Consider the following 22,786-nt stretch of genomic DNA (forward strand, 5'->3'; position numbering starts at 1 on the left):
TTGTTGCTCTTGCTTTAGGTGTCCTGTTGTGTTAGACCAGGTGGACTAAGAAACAAACTCATTGACACTCATGTATTGATAAGAAAGAGCTTTATATCAAAGAGTAATTATCCATCAAGAAAACATACCCATCCAGGCCAGATCAAGTCCATAAGTCTGATATTAGCCCCTAAGTCCGATATAGTCCATAAATCTCTCTTCTGACTCACGCAGCACCTACAATGATGCCGAATGCAGGAAGATCATAGACCAGCGGGTGGAAGGTCTTATGGATCCAGTGGTGGTGGAAGCATCTCCAGCGCTCTGGCTGCCATCAGTGTGTGTGTGTGTTCGTCTGGGTAGACTAGAGAAACAAATTCATAAATACTCATATGTGTATAGGAAAGAGCTTTATATAAAGACTAATTGTACCTTAAGAAAACACCCCAGCCTAGTCCAGACGAATTCCATAAGTCTGCTATTAGACCATATGCCTGGTACCAGTCTGTAATGTCCTCTTCAGACTCACGCAGCACACGCAATGATGCAGAGTGCAGGAAGATCACAGGCCAGTGGGTGGGAAGTCTTGTGGATACAGCGGTGGTAGCATCTTAGCGCCGGCATGGGCCTCCACATGGACCCTCCAGCTCCAGGGCTCTGGCTGTATCAGCTTGGCTCCATCAGGCTCCTTGTCAGTAATGTCGCACAGGGAGTGATCGTGTGTCCAGCCTCCAGTGACCTGATTGAAGGCCTGACTCCACCCGTCTTCAAATTGACAGATTATGTAACTGCCACAGACCACCCCTTGTCAACTTGACACTTTTACACAACTCTTTAGTCATACGTAAATATTGATAAAACAGTAACAAAATCATATCTGAACCTAACAGGATGAAACTAAGAAGCATGCAGCTCAGTAAGTGCCATCCTCATGTAAACATAATATCCTATAAGTGACAAAACAACAATACTCTGTGACTAGCAATTGCAGTTAAGTCACACCTACACCTTAATCCTATAATCCCATGACTACATTCCTATGTATTTATCCCCCCCCCCACCTATGAAAGTTTGTAAGGCAGCCACTTCATGCCTTTATCCTCCCCATTTGGAGTATCCAATTTCTATACTGCCCGTGACTCACATTAGCCCAGTGCTCTGAGGAGACGGTCCTCTTCGTTGACGTGAAGAATCTCTATTCCAGTGAGCACCTTGTGAAGTCTGCATCCATAAGCAAAGTCAAATCTGGACATAAAGTCTGCAGCAATGTGCATCAATTCCCAGGCTCAAATATCTTCTCTTCATCTGGTCGGGTTCTGATCAACTCAATGTGGGCTGCCTCACTTAGCCTCATCAGGGTGCCCATTGAATGTCTCGCCTTTAGACCATGGGCCCGTTACAAATTTTCAGCAACTCTAGCCCCCTTGTGCTAGGTCATGAACTTCAGACCAGTCAGCCTGATCTCATCTTCTCCACTAGTCCCTATGACCCAGGTCCACAGGTGTCAGTGGCCAGACTCTTTTTATTGCTGAATTTCCTCCACTTGCACTCAACAACTCGACCCAGGTGGCTTGTCAACTGGGAGGTGAAGCAGAGTATAGCCAAGTCCTGGGAGAAAAAGAGGGAGTTCCCAGAATGCTCCTGAGAAGGCAATTCCCACAAGGAGTCATCAGGCTGTGACCTGATGAACGGCCTACACTCCACTCCCCTACTTATTTATCAAGTTGACGTGAAATTATGTAACTACCCACCTGTCTAAGAATCCTTTGCCAGATCTGAGGTCAAGCTGATTCACCATTCGGTTTTCCTATACGACTTTTGTAGTGTCCGCACTTGCATCTAGTCTGTGAGCCATTTGAGTAACTTTTGCAGAGGAGATGAAGTGAGGGCCAAGCTTTTGCATGTGACTCTCGTTTGCCCATTCTGTCTCAGCTGCATTTGTGAAAAGGACTTTCTTTCCGCACGGCACGGTCAGGATCCTCTTCTCTGCACGCTCACGTCTGGTCTATTGCTCTGTCTGTCCTTGTGCTCGCGTCATGCTGTCTTGATTAATGTCACTTTGTAAACTATTCTAAAGTTGGGGCATGTGAGTCATCCTATTTTATTCTTCTTTTTCATGACTGATTGGACTATTCTTGGTCCTTGCAATTCCATATGAACCTTAGAATCCGTTGGCCAGGGCTTACAGGCAAGTTAGCTGCCACTCTGATAGACAGCAGCACATCTTTAAATCTGTTTGGTGAGCATTTTGGTTTTCACAATATTGAGGCTTCCAACCCACGGAAATGGGTCATTCCCCATATATTTATTCCTCCTAACCATATGCAATAGTTTTCAGAGAATAAACCTGGCACTTCTCTTATTAAAGGTATTCTTAAATATTTTATTCTTTTTCATGTGATTGTACATGGAATTGGTTTCTTAATTTCCTTTTCTGGCCGCTCATTGCAAGTCTATAGAAACACAATGGATTTTGTCTATTGACCTGTGTCCTGCAGCCTTGCTGATCTCATCTGCTTGTTCTAATAGTTCACAGTGTAATTTTAACATTAGAGCACAAAACAGAGATGCATTTATCTGCTTGAAGATGCCTGAGTGGGGAGGAAAGTGGGCCACAACCACTCCCAACCAAACCTGGAATAGTTAGGGTTTTTTGGTGCCAACATGGCTCCTGGAGGACTGTGTCAGCAGTTTAGCCTGTCAATAAAGTTGCAGCTTGATTGGAGGGCTACCCTGATAAATAGCTCTCTGGAGGCTGGCCTCATTCTCTCTCTCTAGCCACACTTACCTGCGAGAGCCCTGGAGATGTTTCCACCACCCCTGGATCCACAATATTTTGCACGCACTGGCCTGTGATCTTCCTGCATTTTTAATAATTCCATGTACAATGTGAGTCTGAAGAGGGATTTATGGACTAGTATTGGATTTATGGGCTAACATTTGACTTATGGACTTAATCTGGACTGTTTTCTTAATATATAATTACTCTTTGATATATATATATATATATATATATATATATATATAAAATCTCCCTGGAATTTTTTTTCTAGACAACCTGGCCTAACACAAAACCCAAATCCAAATCCACTGCCATTGAGACAATGCTGATTGACAGATGCTCTACAGGACAGAGTAGACCTATTCTGTAGGTTTTCTGAGGCTATAAATATTTAGGGAAGCAGATAGCCTCATCTTTCTCCCTTGGAGCAGCTGGTGTGTTCGAACCACTGACTTTGTGTTACCAGCCCAATGTCTAACCCTTAGTACCACCAGGCTCCTTTATAACCACTCATGTCATGTCAAACACAAGTCATGTTTGTGACTTCTCGTACACTCACCTGGAGTGAGTGTCTACGTCTTGAGTCCCCTAGTTCATGTCCAGCCTACACAAACCTTCAGATGTCACCTGAGCTCAGAGTGGCCTCTAGATTCTCCTGTATCTGGATTAAGAACACCTGGTTTCTAAATCAGAACATGGAAGAAAAGAGCACTATTACACAGTCCTCCCTGTTATAGGGTCAATTCCAACTCTTAGCAAGTTGACTGGACAGAGTGGAACCGCTCTGTGGGTGTCCAAGGCAGTCGATCCTTAGCAGAGCAGACAGCCTTATCTTTCTCATGACAGCCCACGAGAGCTTGATGAAGGAAGAGAGAAAGAAGAAACCTCAAATACAAATGACACATTTTAAACACCCATAAATTATTTGCAATTTTATCCATGTTACAAGTGGGGAGCATCCCAAAGAATATCTTGATTCCTAGAAAGAAAAGTGCTGGGAAATATTAGCCCACCGGAGGCTTGTGTGCCCTTGTAATGCTGGATTACCCGTGACTGATTCGCCAAATGAGGGAGATGGAGGAACCCTGCGTACCCAAGGCTGCTGGTTGGCTAGCTTCTCATCACCGGTTCCGTTCTCTCAGGTCCTCAACTCAAACACCTGGTGGTCAGGGGGGATCAGATTCTGTCTTTTCCAGAACTTGCTCTTCGTTGCATTTTCTACATTTTTCATTTGATTCTCTCAAAACCTGCCCGTCCCTCTTTTATTCACATTCCAATATGGTGCTTTGCCAAATGAGGATTCCTTTTTGCCTCAGTCTCTTGTCCATCTTTGGGTGTAATTGTTTTGAAAAAACAATTATCAGTATTTCCCCAGTTAAATCTTTGAGATCAACTCTACTTCCACTTAAATATTCATCACAGATTTTTTAAGCCGGCTTGCTCTGTGAACCCCACTGGAGTTAATTTGCATATTTGTGATTGGGTTTTGTTTTGGTTTCTCCTGTAGAGTCAGACCTGAATGTGAATAGATCCATTAATTTGTATCCTTAGCAGAGAGGCTAAGCTGGTGATCAATCCCAAAGGGTCAAGGATTCAGTTATTGTGGAATGAGCCCACGCCCAGCACCTCCACCTTCCCATTGCAGTGGGTGCTCTCTGTGACAGTAAGGGACTGGCTTAGAGTGGCACAGGGGCCTGCCTTTCACAGAGCTCCAGTAGGACAGCTGGAAGAGAGGAGAGAGAAGAGGGGATGGGGGGGGGGGGCGGAAGGAGGAGATGAGAAAAGGGAAGGGGGTCCGGCCTGGCCCAGCTGCCAGCCCTGGTGGACACTGATGCTCAAGATAGGAATTCTGAAAGTAACATTTTTTTTTAAGTTAAGACAGAATTAGCCTGTGAAAAAGGGCCATTAGGAGCAAAGCAGGTGCCACCCACTGCTCCCTTCTTGGCCCTCAGATGTCCTGGAGACGGAGATGAGCACTTTGGGAGTGGGGGGTACCTGCCACAGGGACTCCGTTTGTCGTGTTTCATGGCTGCACATTTGTGACAATGAAAGATCAACAAAAACAAAAAGCCCAATTCTGCAAGCCCTACAACTGGGCCGTCCCTCGAAAATGTTGTCGAGGCTCTAGTCGGCCTGAAAACAGAGAAAGCGACCAAGGATCCCAGAAACGTAAAGGACTGCAAAAAGCGTGCAGGTGCTAATGGTGTGTCTCTCTGCAAGGGCCGGCACCGCCAAGCCGTGGAAGAACGCGTGTCCAGGGTCCTTCGCAGAGGAAAGCAGCCCGGCGGCTCATGTCTCTGCTCCTTCTGTTCCTGACCCCAGCAGACCGAGCCCGTGCCCTGCAGGTGCCTGTGTAGCTCCGTCAGCAGCAGCTGGGCGGGCTAGGGAGGGCGACCACCCTCCTGCCCTCCCCTCCACGCCCCTCCCACCCCGTCCCCCTACACCGTGGTGCGAGGCCGCCCCTCTCTGCATCAGCGCAATCCACGCTCCAATTCTAGCCCTGGGAACCCGAGAAATCCCAGGCAGATGCTTTTCCTAAAGGTAGGGAGAAAGTAAAGACTGATCCTGCTAAAAACAGAGATAAAAATAAGAAATAAGTTTGCATATTAAAGTCAGCATTAGAAAAGTAATGCTGGGATTTCATTAGTAAGCTCAAACATTTCGCAGCTGTCTCCTGATAATTTTATTATTCAGCTACTCAGGTTGTTTTTCTCCTCTATTTTTCCTCCTGTGGAAAGTAAAGCGCCACCATAAATTTCATCTATATCGGTGTTTGCACTCGCACATGTGTGTGCGTGTGTGTGTGTGTGTAATCTAATGGACCCCATGCGCAATGTCTCTATCCCCTGCCTGGTTCTGCACCGTCCTCACATCAGTTGCTGCGTTTGAGCCTATCATTGTGGCTAGGACTGTGTCAATCCACCTCATTAAAGGTTTCCTTCTTTTACATGGAGCTCCTGTTGTGCAGTTAGATGCTTTTATGTCCACTAGACACTCTGGCTAGGCATGAGGTCAAACCAGCCAGTCAAGTGGCAGCTTGATGGCATCTCTTTGGGGGTGTGTGTGCGCGACCTTTTGCATGAGAGTGAGGGACTCTGAGAATGGCCTCTCTCTCTCTGCCACTTCACCTGTCCCCCAACCCCTGCTGGGACTTCACTAGGACTACGTATCTGCCCCCAGGGTAGTCACCTGGGGACCACAGACCCCAAGAGCTGTGGGTGCCCTGCCATGTTTCCACAGACCTTGGATCCACAAGACTCTACATCCACCAGCCTGTGAGCTCCTTGCTTCCAGCTCCACCCCTCTGCATTGTCGGCCTGCAGCTCCTTGCGTCTGAAGAGGCTGCTGTCTAGAATCAGGCCCATAGGAAGAAGGGAAGAGAGTTCTCCACAGCATCGATATCTGTTTATCTATCTATCTATCTATCTATCTATCTATCTATCTATCTATCTATCTATCTATCTATCTATCTATCATCCATCCTCTATGGCATAGGTAATATACATGTATAATAGATAGATAGATAGACATCAGCAGCAGTAACCTAGGCAAAGGGTTATACTCTACCCTAATATTCCCACCACTGCTCACTACATTATGCTTGGGGACATGGAAGTGGGCTTACTGCGGAGCTACTGAGGATCACATTCCAGCCAGGTTGGCAGAAAATCTGCATTACAAAGTTGATCTTACATGGTTGATTATTCTAACCTGGGGGTGAATTCATTGGACTTGAAGAGTGACTAGGGGTCTCAGCAGCCTATCCAACCACAAACCAACAGGAGACTTTTCTTCTTTTTCTAACCTTCTCCCCCAAACAAGCCTGTCTTCTGAGGAGGGGGCTCCCTGCAGGGGTGCAGAGTGGGTGGAGGTTAGGCATGGAGTGAACAGTGGCCACACTCATGAGCAGTGAAGTGGGCAGGGGAGATACAGTTTTGGACATGTGAACTGAGGAAAAAGAGTGCAAGGTATTTCCATGATCGTTAGTGTGAGAAATGAGAGGAAGAAAAATTCCACCGAGATACCCATTTAAACGTCGGAGAGAGTCGGTTAACGAAATGCCTGCAGAGAAATAAATGTGTGGTTTGACCTAAATAGTGGATATTGGTTCGCATTGTGACAGACATCCTTGAGATGATAATAAAGAAATTGAAGATAATGCCAGCTGACCAGAGTGGCCAGGATGGAAAGTCGCATTTCCCAGATGACACTGCTCCCCAGGTGCTTTAACCTGGCTGTTCATTAGAATCACCCAAGAAGCTTTTAAGCAATATTTTAATATGGTCCATCCATCTACCCCACCCACCCACCCATCCATCTACTCATCCATCCATCCGTCTTTCCATCCATGCATCCATGCTTCCATCCATCCATGCATCCATCCCTCCCTCCCTCCCTCCCTCCCTCCCTCCACCTGTTCGTCCATCCACCCATCCTGCTGTTGTTGTTTGGATGCTGTCCAATCTGTTCCCACTCATAGTGACCTTATGTACAACAGAAAGGAACACTGCCCAGTCCTGTGCCATTCTCACAAGTGCTCTTAGGTTTAAGCCCAGTCGTTGCAGCCACTGGCAAGCCATCTCATCGAGAACCTTCCTCTCTTTTTGCTGCCGCTCTGCTTTTCCAATCGTGATTCCCTTCTCCGGGAAGTGGTCTCTCCTGGCAGCATGTCCACAGTTTGCGAGCCCCACCTGGCTGCCTCTCAGGAGCTTTCTGGCTGTGCTTCCTCCCACGCAGTCCCCGGTGCTTCCATATGCCCTGCCGGCACTCTAGCTCCGGCTTCCTTATCCAGCCCCCAATGTTCGCATGCGTAGTAAGTGATGAAGAATACCATGGTTTGGGTCAGGCGCACCTTAGAACTCAAAGCAACATCCTTGCCTTTTAGCACTTCAGAACGTGGTCTGCTGTAGCAGATTCTCCCAATTAAATGCATAATTTGCTCTCTTGACTGCTACTTTCATGAGCATTGATTGTGGATTCAAGCAAGATCAAATTCTTGACAATGTCAATCTTTTCTCTGTTTGTCGTGATGCTACCCTATTGGTCAATTGGTAAGGATTTTTGCTTTGTTAACAACTCCATCCATCTTGGGGCCTGTTAAATCGGCCTCTAGATGGGAGACCCACGGATACACATGTGATTGAGATAACCTTGGAAACCACATTCTCATTAAATCTATTCAACAAGCCAGAGACACAGCCCAAGGAGGTGGGCTGCTTAATTTTGTGTCAAGTTGCCTGGTCTATGATGCTGAGCTCTTTGGTCAGGCACTTAGTCTAGATGCTACTGTGTAGATATTTTGTAGCTGTGGCCAACGTTTACAATATGTTGCCCTAGGAGCTTGCCTTTGGTAATTGTGCCCGGTCCAATCAGCTTAAGGTCTTGAAAGTGAAAATTGAGACATCTTGGAGAAGATGTCAGGTCCTTATCAGCCTGCCCCTTGTAATTCTACACTCTTTCCACTGGTTGGTGTCTTAGGTTGGGCTCTCTAGAGAAGTGAAACCAGTGATGCTTATATATGTCTACATGTTTGGAAATATATATTTAAAAACGGTCTTACACAGTTGGAGAGGTGGGCATGTCAAAGTCTGGGCAGGTCCTAAATCTGCAGGTCAGATGTTAGGCTGGGGATTTCTCCTCACTCACCAACTGAGGCAGTTGATGAACCCAAGATGAACAGAAATAAAGCAGACGGGTGGCTGATGAGGGAGATGAATCTAGGGCCAGCCTTCCACATCAAGGCTGCTGGTGACTCCCAGAATTGGCAGGAAATATGGCAAATCATTTGCCCACCTCACAAGAACCGGAGAGAGAAGAGTCAAACGCAAGATCCAGACACAATGAAAAGCAAAAAGGCTTTGCGCAGTGTCCACGTGTGTGGGAAAGAGTCACATCCCCAAGGAAACTTTCTCTTAGCTGATTTCATCGAGATTTGGCTGAGTAAGGTTGTTACATTCCACTTGGCTGCCCATAGCAGATCTTGAGGTGAAAGTGATTGCATTGTGTTAGGTTATATCACGGGAAATTACTAGATCTTAAATGCTGAAAGAAAAAAGAAACCCACGCAAATCTGTCTTGAAAGAAGTACAGCCAGGATGCTCTTTAGAAGCAAGGATCGTGGGACTTTGTCTCACATACTTTGCAGCTATTGTCAGGAGAGATTTGCCCTAGAGAAAGGCAGCATGCTTGGTAACGTAGAGAGGCAGCAAAAATGAGAAGGGCCTTGACGAGGTGAATAGACTCTATGGGTCAGACAAGAACAACTGTGAGGAGGCGCAGGACATTCTGTTAGACACAGGGCTGCTTTGCTGTTGAAACCAATGACGGCAACAACCGCCAAACCACTCCCAGTCTTGATCCTGGCAAGTTGACACAAAATCCACCGCCATCCAGCGCTGTGGTCTCTCTGAGATGTCTCTGTCTGATGCCATTGGTTCCATGTCTCTGAAGAGCTCTGCTCCTATTGGTGGGTATCTCTGGAGATCCCTGCCCCTATTGGTTCCTTTTCCCTGGAGAGCGCTGATTCTATTCAGTTGGTATCTCTGGAGTGCTTTCACTGCTGCAAAACTTGCATCTTGATAGCCAGCCCTGCTGGACAACGTTGAAATCCAGCTCTTCTGGGGCTGTGAAGGTAACTTCTTGTATAATGGGCTTAGTGGTTAATGGACTAACTAGTTGGGAAGGCTCATTAAAGCTCCACCCATGGGGCTGCATCCGCTGTGCCACACTCGCTTGCCCCTCTGTCTGCGACTTTGCTGCGCTGGCTTGGGCTGTGCTCCATCAGTTTTCCAGCAGTGTTCCACTAGACTGGCCATCCTTTACAGGCAGATCCTGGGACGCGGGATGCGTTTGTGTCCTTGTGGTGATGGTCGTGATGAGCTGTCCCCCAAGATGCACCTTGTCACTGAGGAGATGTGGGCTGCAATGGGGGAGAGTTGGGGGCTGAGGGGGACTGGGTCCCTGTGATTCCTCTGGGACTCTCCCCACCATCCCCTCCCCAGATCCATCCTTTGCAGAAGGTGGATCGCAAGCCTAGAGACTCCCCACAAGGGAGAGTTGAGAAGAGTGCTGAAGGCAGAGTGTGTGCTCCACAAGGACTCTCCCTAGAGGCCCCTGGTGCATTCCCTCCCTGAGGTCTGGAGGCAAAGCCACGGAGCACAGCAGTTGCATGGTCAGAGACGGCACGCTTGGTGTGATAGGTAGGTTTTTAGGGGCTGACATAGCACCTGTAAGAACATATGGCAGGAGGTTAGCCTGTCAATGTCTTTGGAGGTTGCCCTCCTCTCACCCCCGGCCTGCTGCAAGCCACTCTGAGCCCTGTGAGCCCTGCAATGTGGCCACCGCCAGTGCAGCCGCACAACTCTGCAGCCCCGACCTGTGATTTCCTGCATTCTGCACCATTGCCTGAGTCTGAAGCAGGACTAGTCCCGGACTTAAGGACTACTATTGGACCCATGGACTTGATCTGGGATGGGACCTTTGCTTGATATATAATTATGTCTGGATAGAAAGCTCTCTCTTGCACGTATATGAGTGTCACTGATTTGTTTCTTTAGTCAGCCTGGCCTAAGACACGTGGGAAGTAGCAAATCAAGGTTCCAGGTGTGAATCTGACCTACTCAAAGCCTGTGTTCCTTTTGTTGCCCCACTCTGAGCCTCCGTGACATGAAATGATAGTAGGGTGTGGACAGAGACTAGTCTGATGATGGGCAGTGAGAGGTGGTTAGAGAACTATGATCTTAGCAACCTAGAGAAGACCAGGATGGCATTTGATGGAATGAAACAAAATTCCCCCAACCCGCATCACCCCCCTACCCACCAAAAAAACACAATAAGCCCTATCTTCCAGAACCACTGAGAGGTCAAAGGAGACAGAAACCAGACAGGATGCTGCTTCCAAATAGAAGCAGGTTGTTGGTGGGATAGATGAGGTGAGAAAGACAAGCAGCATGAAGGGGAGAAGGTAAGCATTAACTCAGCATCCCAGGTGAACAAATGGTTACCCATTAATACAAAAGGAACTACACCACACTACTTTTCTCTGCACAAATAATAGTAGGTATTTATAGTACAGTGACCTTGGTTTATTGATTTCACCTACAGGGTGACAGCACCATGCGAGGGGGACTGGGGCGGGAGATGGAAGTGGTGTACATGAATTGCATCCTCATCGATCATCAGACAATCAATAGATAATGCATAAAATGGAAAAATTAGAAATATAGGCATGTCACTTAGAGGAGAAAGATAAGAGGCTCAGAATGGTTGCCTCTGGGACAGGAAGCTAGAGGACTGGCAGGCTGGGTTCAAAGGCCTTCTTTCTTCATTAAACACTGTGGAGTGATATTTGGTTTCTGAATCACACTGAATTAAAAGAGAATGCCATCCTATTTTACATTAAAATATTTTATATTTACATGGTTTAAATTTAATTGAATGCTATAATATTATTGTTATATAATATATTATAGTAATATATATATATATATATATATATATATATATATATATATATATATATATATATATATATATATATATATAGAGAGAGAGAGAGAGAGAGAGAGAGAGAGAGAGAGAGAGAGATATTAAAGGGTTTCCAGTTTTCCAGGAATCCATGGCTTGCCTACTGGCTTGCCTCACGGATAGATCTCACCCTGTTTTCTTTATTTTAGGATTGTATGAGTGTTTTTTTACTTCACAAGGCTGCTTTAGTTTGACTTAGAGAAATGGGGAATACTTACATTATTGGGAGAGAGCAAGTAGCATTTTCTTCGAGTACAAAGGAACCGGGAGGTTGGGAAATCTTAGGAAGAAAGAAGGAGGGGGCTTAGCAAATCCAAAGGGAACCCCTGTGGTGCTGTGGGTTTGTTACCCACAAGCCTGGTGGTTCAAACTCAGCAGCCACCCCTCTGGAGAAGATGCAGCTTCTGCTCCCATCAAGATGAACAAATTCTTGGCAGCCCTACAGAGGGTCCCTGGGTTGGCTCAGGGGAGTGGAGGTGATCCAATTTCCAGTGCACTCTGTCCAAGGGCAAGGCTGCTCATATCCCTGGTCAGTGGTTCAGGAGGAATTCAGCGGAGGCTCACTTCTCATGCCACCACTTGAATCTCATGTACACCTTGCACCTGCTGTGGTCTCCGACTTTTTTTTTTTTTAATGTTGAGGGGTGTGTATGTTATTCTTTTTGTTTTTAAATTATCATTTGCTTTCCTTTCGGCTTTTCATGACCAAAGGAGCCCTGCTAGCATAGTGGGTTATGTGTTAGGCTTCCAACCATAAAGTCAGCAGTTCAAACCCACAGCCAGCTTGTCAGGTGAAGAGGAGGTTGTCTCCTCCCATAAAGACTCACAGCCTTGGAGACCTTAGGGACCCCTTCTGCAGTGGCCCCCAGACTATGGTGAGAGCGCCGGACCGGCTGACATTAGGTTGGTTGGTGATGGGTTTTGGGCTGAGCAACCATGGCACCCATTGTAGCTGCCCCTTTACTTAGAAACCCTGTAGCTTCCTCTTTTTGAATCTCAGGTTCTAGGCTGCTGGTAGGGTGCTCTCTGTGAGAGTGGGTCCTTCCCTTGTGTTTTCCACAATGGTCCGTGTCATTCCAAGGACTAGGTAGGGCATACTGCACAGATATTTCCACCTACATCTCTCCTGGACTCAGGCTATAATGGACAGATCCACACATTATTTTCCGGAGTCAGCAAATACTGAAAACCCAAACCCAGCCCATGTCACGCTGGGAAGAGCATCAGATTAGAAGCTGCAAGGTCTCAGTTCTGGATTTATCTTTGCCACCTGGGGCCGCACACTCCCCCCTGGCCTCAGTAAAATGGTGGGGATCAGATCACACGCCTTCGAAGATTCCTTCTGGAGTACACACCGTGTATTCTATTAGGTGATTTAACATCCCCACTTGAATTCACCACCTCCAAATACGGGCACCCACAGTGCGAAATTAACACCACTGGTGGTCGATGAGATGCTTTCTGATGGATTAATGTTCCTAAAATTCTCATGAATTTTTATCTACATAATTATGATCTGATTTTAATTTTTTATATACGAGGAAACGACAGAGTACTACAACCGAATTGAAATTTTCTTCATAAAGAAAGCCAGCTAAGCTTAAAATGTGCGCCTATCTGCAGAAAACTATAACTACTGGAGCACGGTATGCAGATAGTAAGTGCAAGAAGATGATATTCAAATGAAGGTTTTCCTGTGCTGAGATACGCGTGGTCAGCAGTTCGAAACTACCAGCGGCTCTGAGGGAGAAAGACTAGGCTTTCTACTCCTATGAGCAGTGACCATCTCAGAAAGCCACAGTGGCTTTCTAGGAGTCAGCATTGCCTCGATGGCAGTGAGTTTGGTTTGGAAAACAGTTAATTGACTAAATGGGAGGCTGGGGGGTTGAGTCCACCCCGAGGGGACTTGGCAGAAAGATTCTGCCACCTCCTTCTCAAAACTCAGCCACGGGAAATCCTCCCACAGCTCTGCTGCTGTGCTCACATGTGCTCAGCAAGATCAAAGGCTGCTTTCTCCCCGGATCATTCTAAGCAGATGAGCGTCATCATCGAGAACCAGCACAATCATTAAACTGGTCGGTTCATGTGGCCCAGGGACCACGTTCGCTTCATTTTTTCCTTCCCCAGCACACAGAGTTTGACCGACAGCAAAGGCCCAGCCGACAACAACACTGGCGGAAGGCAGGCACCTTGTCATCATGGGTCCTTATGCACCCCTGGCAGAGGTCTCCAGTTCTTGCCTCCCATTCAGTGGGTACCTCTGACCCTGGGTTAATGGTCTCTGCTTCTACCTTATTAGAGCAGGGAAGCCACACTTGCCACCAGTGAGAATCAGTAAAGCGCTGGTCAGAAACATCTAAAATAGGCGATGCACAGAGACAGAAGTCGATGGGTACACATGGGGGGCTGAGGGAAGAGGGGAGTGGAAGTCGTTGCTCAATGGGGAGAGCCAGTTTCTGTTTGGGAACTGAAGATCGGCGGTGGTGAGGACACATCCCTGTGGGTATAACCGGTGCCACAGAAACGCTCGCCTCACATGGCGAGGGTGGCAAACTTTCTGTTATGTACAAACCAGCAGACAAACACAAAATAGAAGCAGCTATCAGAAGACTGTTCGTTTAGCCCTGGATGTGTGTGGCCGCCCCTGTGTGGAGTCTGAGATTCTGAGTTAGGGGTGCCCCCAGGCCACTGACTCTCGTTGTCTACTCTTGGAGACTTGCTGTGCCATTGGGTTCACACTAGAAACCCTATGGTTTGTGCTCCCCAGGATTGACAGGGCACCCATTTCTCTCTTTCCAATACAGCTCTGGTATTGGCCACAGGCAGTGGGAGGGACAGGAAGCCCGCTAAGTGGTTTTCCGGTGTCATGAGCGGGTGGCTTGTTGGTTTGAACCAGTTCTTTTCATGGTTTGAACCGGTTCTTTACAGAACAATCAACAAACTATCATCTGGGGAGCAAGCCTGCCTCCCCTCCCCTTGTTTTGGTGATAAAAACTGGAACTGAGACACACCCCTGTTCAGGAACACACAGGAGAAATGGAGGCAAAGGGATGGTGATGACCTGATGACCTGACCATGCCACACAGCTGCCCCATGGGAAAGCCAAGGAGGGGCGCCAACCCAGCCTCTGTGCATTAACAACCACTTGTAAACTCAGAAACTCCCTCCCACAGCCTTGGTACAAGGGGAGAGTCCCACAGCATTTGTTTTTATTAACAGCGACACTTTTCTCTGACTTGTGGCTTTCCAGTCTAGTTTGGTCCATTCTGCAGTCCAGGTGCCTGCCCTGTAGGGCCTCCTGGGAAGTGAGTGGACCAAAGGTTCATCTCATTTCAAAAGAGAAAGTGCAGTCTGGGAGCTAAGACGTTTGCTCTGACCCAGGTCTGTCTGGTGTTTAAGCCCATCTCTACCATTCTGTCTAACGTTGGCATGGCATGGGCGCTCTAAAACAACGCATCAACCACCCACCATCCGATTACTCAACCCCCGCAACCAGAAGGCAGGGTTAGTCCCTCCAGCTTCAAGCATCTGGGTCCCTGTTTCATGTCCTCGAAGCCCCAAAGCCTAAAACCAAACTCCCTGCCATCGAGCCAGTACTGACCCCTAGTGACCTTACAGACTGCCCCTGTGGGTTTCCCAGACTGGAACTCTTTAGGGGCTAGAAAGCCTCCTCTTCCGCGAACTGCTGACCTTGCAGTTTGCAGCCCAACCCCTAAGCACTGCGCCACCTGGCTCCTTGGAGCCAGGGTCGGGCATTTGCCGCCCTTTGCAGCTTCAATTGTGGAAATCCTGTCTGTCCGTTAAAGCCAGAGCTTCAAGGAGCACTGCCACCCTGGATTCCTCTGATTACCCCGACAGACAGGCGTGGCCTGCTCTCTCTAGAATCCAATCAGGCTTTTGTTGGCACCCAGCCTATGGAATTTAGGTGATAGACACACACACAGGAAATGTCCTGGTGTTTGCAAAGCTGGGCTGCTAACGGTACAGTCAGCTGTCTGAAGCCAACAGTACCCCACAGGGAGGAGGGCGAGGCTGTCTGGTCTGTCAAGATTACAGCCTCGGAGAACTCCTTGATTCCATTGGGTCACTGCGGGGTGGACTTGACTCATCAGCAGTGGGATTTTATACCGACTTAGAGTATTATCTTTGAACCCTGGGAAAAAGAGTAATTTAAAACCCCTTTTTAAATATAGAAGGCAGTGGGATCGATAGAAAAACTAAACGCAAAAGAGTGCACCTCCAAAGGTACATTCTGCAAGTTTTCTTTTTTAAAAATGATCTCGCAAGTTGTTATTTTGTCCGTGCTTATTAAGATATCCTCTTCCCATTGCCTCACTTGGCCCACGAAGTGATAGGCACTCCATAAATATTTATTCTCTCTAGACATCAAGGTCTTTTCATAAAGCTAATTTCATGTTTCTAGGAGCTGGGTACAATCAAATTAAAATAACCCAGATAAAGATAAATAACACAGACAGAAGAGATAATTTATTCCCACACCTTATCTCGGTGTGTTCCTCAATTGAAAGGGCCACCTCTAATTCATTTTATATCCCATGTTCGCAGTGGATAGCATTTTCAAGTTATTTAAGAAAGAGAGATGATTTCGGGGAGATTTGAGTCCCTTTTTACAGTTTGAGATTAGTGATCCATCATTCTAACAAAAAGCTGGGGCGTGTGCACTCAGACCTTATCACCAGCCCTTCTCTGCAGCCTCTGCTCTGTTTTCAGTCTGGTTTGGCTAATAACAGTCATCAGAAAACACCACCCACTGGAGTGGACGTCCCAGGAGTGGGAGGGGCGGCGTGAGATGGTGAGTCAGTTTGAATTACCGAAAACCTGCCTCATAGGAATCTTCTCTTAAAGAAAAAAAAATGCACATTTTTGAGTAAATTAGCAACAAACTGCTAACAGGGCTTTTTTTTTTTTTTAAGTGAGGGTATCCATGTAGAATTTTAATGAAAAGTTTATGTTTCATCCACTAGGATAACTTAGTGTAAATGTGATTCCAAGTCGAAGGTAATTCACAGCAGGCACACCTTTCTGTTACCAATTCCACTGTGCCTCAGACAGGGTTTTGCTTTGGCCAAGCTTACGTGAGCTGGTGGCACATGGTCACAGGTCCTGAAGCGGTCGTTGGCTTGTTGTTGTTAGGTACCATCAAGTTGGCTCCAACCCAAGGCAACCTTATGCACAGCACAAGGACACACTGCTGTGTCCTGTGCCAGCCTCATGTGAGTTCTGGACCTGAGGCCACTGTGGCAGCAGGTACGTCAGCCCATCTCCTTGAGAGTCTTCCTCTTTTTTACGGCCCCTTCACTTTACCAAGCATGACATCCTTCTCCAGGGACTCCTCTCTCCTGACAATATGTCCAATGTGTGTAAGACAGAGTAGTTGGCTTACTCAGATATAGTCTGTATGTATGGAATAGCTCTATGCATTCATCCTGTAGCACTTGGCTTTGATCAATACCACGAACTCATATTACTTAACCTATTTAAGTTGCCTGTGGCTACTGAGGGGTCATCTTGTTCCATAATTTGGTAGTCCTTGGAGGCTAGGAGAGGCTTGCTCATCCACGGTCCCCTGTGTCTCTCTGCCCTCGTGGTTGGGCTGGCTGGAGTACCTACATGTCAATGTCCATTTTTCCATCTACAGCAAATTCAGTATTTTTCAAACCTTGGTGGGCATAAAGATAGCACAAAGGCTTGTAATTTAAAAAAAATCAATATTGTACTTTATGGGCAGGCTTAGTATTTTCAAGGTCAATTTTAACCAAAGGCTATTCTCCCCTCATGGGATGCTTTGCCTTAGCTTTTTCTCTCCTCGAGTTGCAATATTGAGCAATTCTCACTCACCAGCCAAGCTTGAGGCCCCTCACTGGCGAGCAAGCTCCTGCTTAGCTGCAGTCCCACAGAAGCGCCCTGATTTGAGATCTTTTGCCTTCTCCTAGAGTGGACATTCTTCCCTTCAATATGATTGGAGAGTCCCTCATGTAACTGAAGACCATAGCTGTAGAGATGCAACTGAAACCTCACTCCTCTGAAAGCTCCTTGGATTGCCTGTTGCTAATTGTTTATAGGAATGAGGCGAACAACCTCTGCCACTTGTCTGACTGCGGTGGTTTGTGTATTGCTGTGATGCTGCGATCTACATCACTAGCATTTCAAAGACGAGCAGGGTTATCTATGATGGGCAGGTTTCAGCAGAGCGTCCAGTCTAAGAACAGCCTACAAAGGAGTAGGCTTCCCACTTCAGAAGAATTAGCCAATGAAAACATTATGGATAGCATTGAAAACTTACCAGATACTGAAAACCTCCCGAGGAGAAGCAGAACATCAATGTGGTTGTCAGAAGAGACAATGAAACGTGCTCTTAATCATAGAGTAGCTAAGACACGTGGGAATGAGATGAGTTGAAGAACTGGTCGGGAAATTTCAAAGGGCAGCCGAGAAGTCAAAGTAAAACATCGTAATGAAATGTGCAAAGACCTAGAATTAGAAACCCAAAGGAAAGAACATGTGCAGCATGTCTCAAGCTAAAAGAGCTCAAGAAACACACACGCACACACAAGAGTTGACTTGCCTTCCTGAAGTGTTCTATGGGCAAAAGATCGACTGTTGCCAGAAGTAGCGGGAGAAGCGGGAAAGATTATACAAAGTCACTGCACCAAAAGGAACTAATGAATAGTACACCATTTCAGGAGGGAGCAGATGAGCAAGAACCAAGAGTGCTGAAGGAAGAAGTTCAAGCTTCACTGAAAGCATCAGCCAAAAACAAGTCTGCAGGAATTGATGGAATACCGACAGAAATGTGTCAACAAGCTGATGGAACCCTGGAAGCATCACTCATCTCCACCAGAACATTTGGAAGACAGCTATTTGGCCAACTGACTGGAAGAAAACCATATTCATACCCATTCCAATGGAAAGTGACCCAACGGAATGTGCAAACGTAGAATATCATGGACATCACATGCAACTACGATTCTGCTGAAGGTCATCAACAATTGCTGCAGCAGTACATTGACGGGGACTGCCGGAAGCTAAGGTCAGCTTCAGAAGAGGGTGTGGAGCAGGGTTATCATTGTGGACGTCAGATAGATCTTGGCTGAAAGAAGAGGATTCCAGAAAGCTGCTTCCTTGTGTTTCCTTGACCATGCCAAGGCCTTGGGCTTTGTGAACGAGATGGAGAGCCTTGAGAGGAGTGGTAGTTCCGGAACACTTCGTTGTGCTCATGTGCACCTCAGCCAGGCATCAAGAGGCGGAGCTGGTATGAGCAGAGCTTGCCACTGGGTAGATCGGACTGATTTCAATGGTTGATCATTCTAAGGTGTGCACGCATCCCTAGTGTTACTGCCCCCTTACAGACCTGTTTGTTATTTTGTTGAAAATTAAGCCAAGGGGGTGATTTTGTTTTTATGACTGAAAACAATGATAGAGGGTCATGGAATCGGTGGTTCCAATAGTCCCTATTTGACCAGTAGGACTGGTATTATTTTAAATTTTCTTTTTATAATTTTGAGTTTTGTTTCATATTTTTCACTCACTCCTTAAAACAGAATCATTTTATTGGGGGCCCTTACAGCTCTTATCCATCCATCCATTCATTGTGTCAAGCACTTTTGTACATATATTGTCATCATCAATTTCAAAATATTTTCTTTCTACCTGAGCCCTTGGTATCAGCTCCTCATTACCCGCAACTCCCTCCCTCATGAACCCTTGATAAATTATTATTTTCATATCTTACATCGCCCGCTGTCTCCCCTCACCCACTTTTCTGTTGTTTGTCCCCTGCGGGGGAGGGGGTTGTTTATATGTTAATCATTGTGATCGATAGCCCCTCCCCCCCCTTTCCCTACCCTCCTGGTATTGCTACTCTCATGGATGGCCCTGAGGGAGTTTTCTGTCCTGGCTTCCCTGTGTTGTGAGCTCTTGTCTGTAGCAGTGTGCATGCTCTGGTCTGGCTGGATTTGTAAGGTAGAACTGGGGTCATGGTAGTGGGGGGGGAAAGAAGCATAAAAGAACTAGCGGAAAGTTGTGTGATTCATCGGATGCTTTACTGCACCCTGACTGGCTCATCTCTTCCTTGTGACCCTTCTGTAAGGGGATGTCCAATTATTTACAGATGGGCTTTGGATCTCCACTCCGCTTTCCCCCTCATTCGCATCAATATGAATTTTTGTTCTGGGTCTTTGATGCCTGATACCTGATCTTATTGACACCTCAGGAAGCACAGGCTGGTGTGTTTCTTCCATGTGGTCTTTGTTGATTCTCAACTAGATGGCCACTTGTTTATCTTCAAGCCTTTAAGAGCTCAGATGCTATATCTTTTAATAGCTGGGCACCATCAGCTTTCTTCACCACATTTGATTATGCTCCCATTTTGTCTTCAGCGATCATGTCGGGAAGGTAAACATCATGGAATGCTGGGTTATTAGAACACAGTGTTCCTGCGTTGAGGGAGTACTTGTCACTCACTCTTTTAAGGACCACCTAATGTGATGGTTTTTTCCAGAACATTTGGTTAGTAGTAGCTGGGCGCCGTCTAGTTTTTCTGGTCCCAGATGTTCACATAGTGCATCAGTTATTGGACTAATTTGTTGTTTAATTATTTGACTGCTGATTCCATCGGTCTTGTTTGAGGATCCAATGAAATCCTTGAACAAGTTAAATATTTTCTCTATCATGAAGTTGCTTCTTGTTTTAGGTGTGAAGATTTTTGTTATCATTCTGTAGAGGCATAATCCATACTTCAGATTGTAGTCTTTGACTTTCATCAGCAAATTCTTCAAGTCTTCTTGTCTTTCAGCAAGAAAGCTTTGTTATCTGCATGTCCTAGGTTTTAATGAGCCTTATACCTAGCCTAATGCCTCATTCTTTTTTAGAGAACCCAGTTTCTGAGATTATTGCTCAGCATGTAGACTAACTACGGGGAACAGGTTTCCTGGTTTGAAACCACACAATATCTGCCTCTTTTCCCCTCCTGTCCTCATTATAGCTGGGCCTTCTTCCTTTAAATGCCATCAGGGTCAGTGAATGAAGCAACAGTGCCTTGGTAACAGAGAACGACTCTTTGGGGCCCATGTATAATCCTTTGTTTTGCTTGTTTCCACTGACCCAAATACTATCAGGAAAATAGAGTTCTCTACATGTGCCCACATGCATGTCTGATTCTTAAAGCAATCCACTCTAGGAAGTTATGAAGTCTTTGAGAATCCTGAATGGCAGGTTACTTTACGTGACCACCAAACCTGAGCATGCAGTGGTCAGCTGCAGACTGCACGAGGTAGGAGCGTCCATGCTCCTCCTATAGCTAAGGTCAGCGTATGACCTTGCTGCTCAGGACCCCTCTGATCATACCAGGTGGCCCTTCCTTTCATTCTCAACAGAGTCCTTCTTGAGTGAGAAATGCCATGGCCACTCTACAGAGAGCCTATAGCACCGGATTGATGACGGTCATGGGGCATCAAGAGTCCCGCGGTGAGAAATCCTATTAAGCAAAACAGCAAGAAGCATCTGCAGGCATCCATTGCATTGCTATTTTTAAGTGCCGCCGAGTTGATTTTCACCTCAGAGTGACCCCTGTGAGACCGGGAGAACTGGCCCATCTTTAGAGAACCTCATCACCAGGCCTTTTCTCCCCCAGAGCCTTGGAACTCCTAAGCCTTTAGTTCACAGTCAAGTGCCAAATGTAAAACGATCAGGGCATCTTAGAGACCTTCCTATAGTGCGACCTTTAAGGAATCCACAAGTCATTAGGTCATCCATTCAGTGTGATTCCCCAGGCATAAGGGGTTTCGGAATCCTGTGACGTCGCTCATCTCTGATGCTTATGGAGTTGTGCCTGCTTCTGCTGGAAGATGAAGCTGCTGCTTTTCTCAGGGATTGCGATGCTGGCTGGGTCTTCATTTTGTCACTTCATGGCTTTGATTGTACATCTGCATACCGAATTTTAGTGCACAGAACACCTTCGTATGCACTTCAAATTTGTCTTCACAGAAGCTGTACATTTAAATAGTGTTGCATTTGGTATTTCCTGGGTTCACGGGGTAGAAAGAGAAGTGTTTTTTGAGTGACCCCCACATACTTGTCTAAAGAGGAAGAAAGAGCCCTGGAGGTGTAGTGGTTACAAGTTGGGTGACTAACCACAAGGTCAGCAGTTCGAAACCACGAGCCACACCTCAGGAGAAGGACTATCTCTCTAATCCCAAGAGGAGCTCCAGTCTCAGAAACCCACAGGGCAGTTCCTCCCTGTGCTGTGGGGTCACTGTGAGTCAGCATTGACTCCATGGCAGTGAGAGTGGGTTAAAGAGGAAGAAGATTCTCAAGTGATATTTCTGAATATACATTGTATCAAGATTCAGATGGCTAGCTAGATCTCTTAATGTGGCAATTGTTTGGTGTGGAATAAATGCAAAATAAAATTGTAGAAGTGTCCCAACCTATTACTTTGTCTTGTATCTCTTATCTCTAAATCAGTGCACAGCAATCTAGTCTTCATTTCCTGTGACCCTATTGCTTTCAGAGTGTAGGGTAATGGCAGACTTCCTGCCAGCCAGTGGACTGCAACTCCCAGAGGCCCTAGAGCAGTGGTTCTCAACCTTCCTCATGCCATGACCCTTTCATACAGTTCCTCATGTGGTGGTGATCCCAACCATAACATTATTTTCGTTGCTACTTCATCACTGTCAATTTGCTACTGCTTTTAATCGTCATGTAAATATCTGATATACAGGATGTATGTTCATTGTTACAAATTGAACATAAGTCATAGTGATTAATCACAACAATATGGAATTATATAATGTGTTAGTCTGGGTACTTTAGAGAAACAAATCCACAGAAATTCATATGTAAAAGAGAGAGTTTTATATAAAGGCTAAATGCACATCAAGAAAACATCCCACCCCAGTGTTGCCCAAGCCCACAAGTCCAACATTAACCCATATGTCCAACACTAGTCCACAAAGTCCTCCTCCACCTCACAAAACACACACTATGATGCCAACTGCAGGAGGAAAGCTGAATAAATGAATGTGTAAGCATCTCAGCACTGCCAGGGGCCTCTACACAGCTGCTCCAGCACCCGGGGCTGCATCGGGGTAGGTCCATGTGCTTCTCCTCAGGATGTCTTGCTAGAAATGAGCCTTGTCAGCTGAAGCAAGGAGCTGGCTAAGGCAGCTGCATCCTGGTCTGACCATCAGAAAGCAAGAGACCAGAGAACTAGAAAGGCGAGGCTCAACAAGCCAATTCTCTCTCTGCCCTTCAATCAACCCCACATATTTATCTGCCAGGTTGGTACAATAAACCTTAACTATATCATATATTATAAAATGTTTATTTCTAATTACAAGTAAATGAAATTTTGTCTTGAAGAATGGTGTAGCATGGGCAACACTCTTAATGTAACAACAGTAAACTATATTGCTACATTTTACAACAGTAAAATCACCCCAATGTAATAAAAAATGAAAGAAAATTTTGAATTGAGCA

The 22,786-nt window shown here is 46.2% G+C and overlaps 1 long non-coding RNA gene across 3 annotated transcripts in view; it reads left to right on the top strand.

The window, feature by feature from the left end:
- The window catches only part of LOC142457368 (uncharacterized), a 175,908-nt gene that overhangs the window by 65,922 nt on the left and 87,200 nt on the right, over nt 1–22,786 (top strand). The gene's annotated exons all lie outside the window — the stretch shown is intronic.

Source organism: Tenrec ecaudatus, chromosome 9, assembly GCF_050624435.1.
Source record: "Tenrec ecaudatus isolate mTenEca1 chromosome 9, mTenEca1.hap1, whole genome shotgun sequence".
Classification (NCBI taxonomy): Eukaryota; Metazoa; Chordata; class Mammalia; order Afrosoricida; family Tenrecidae; genus Tenrec; species Tenrec ecaudatus.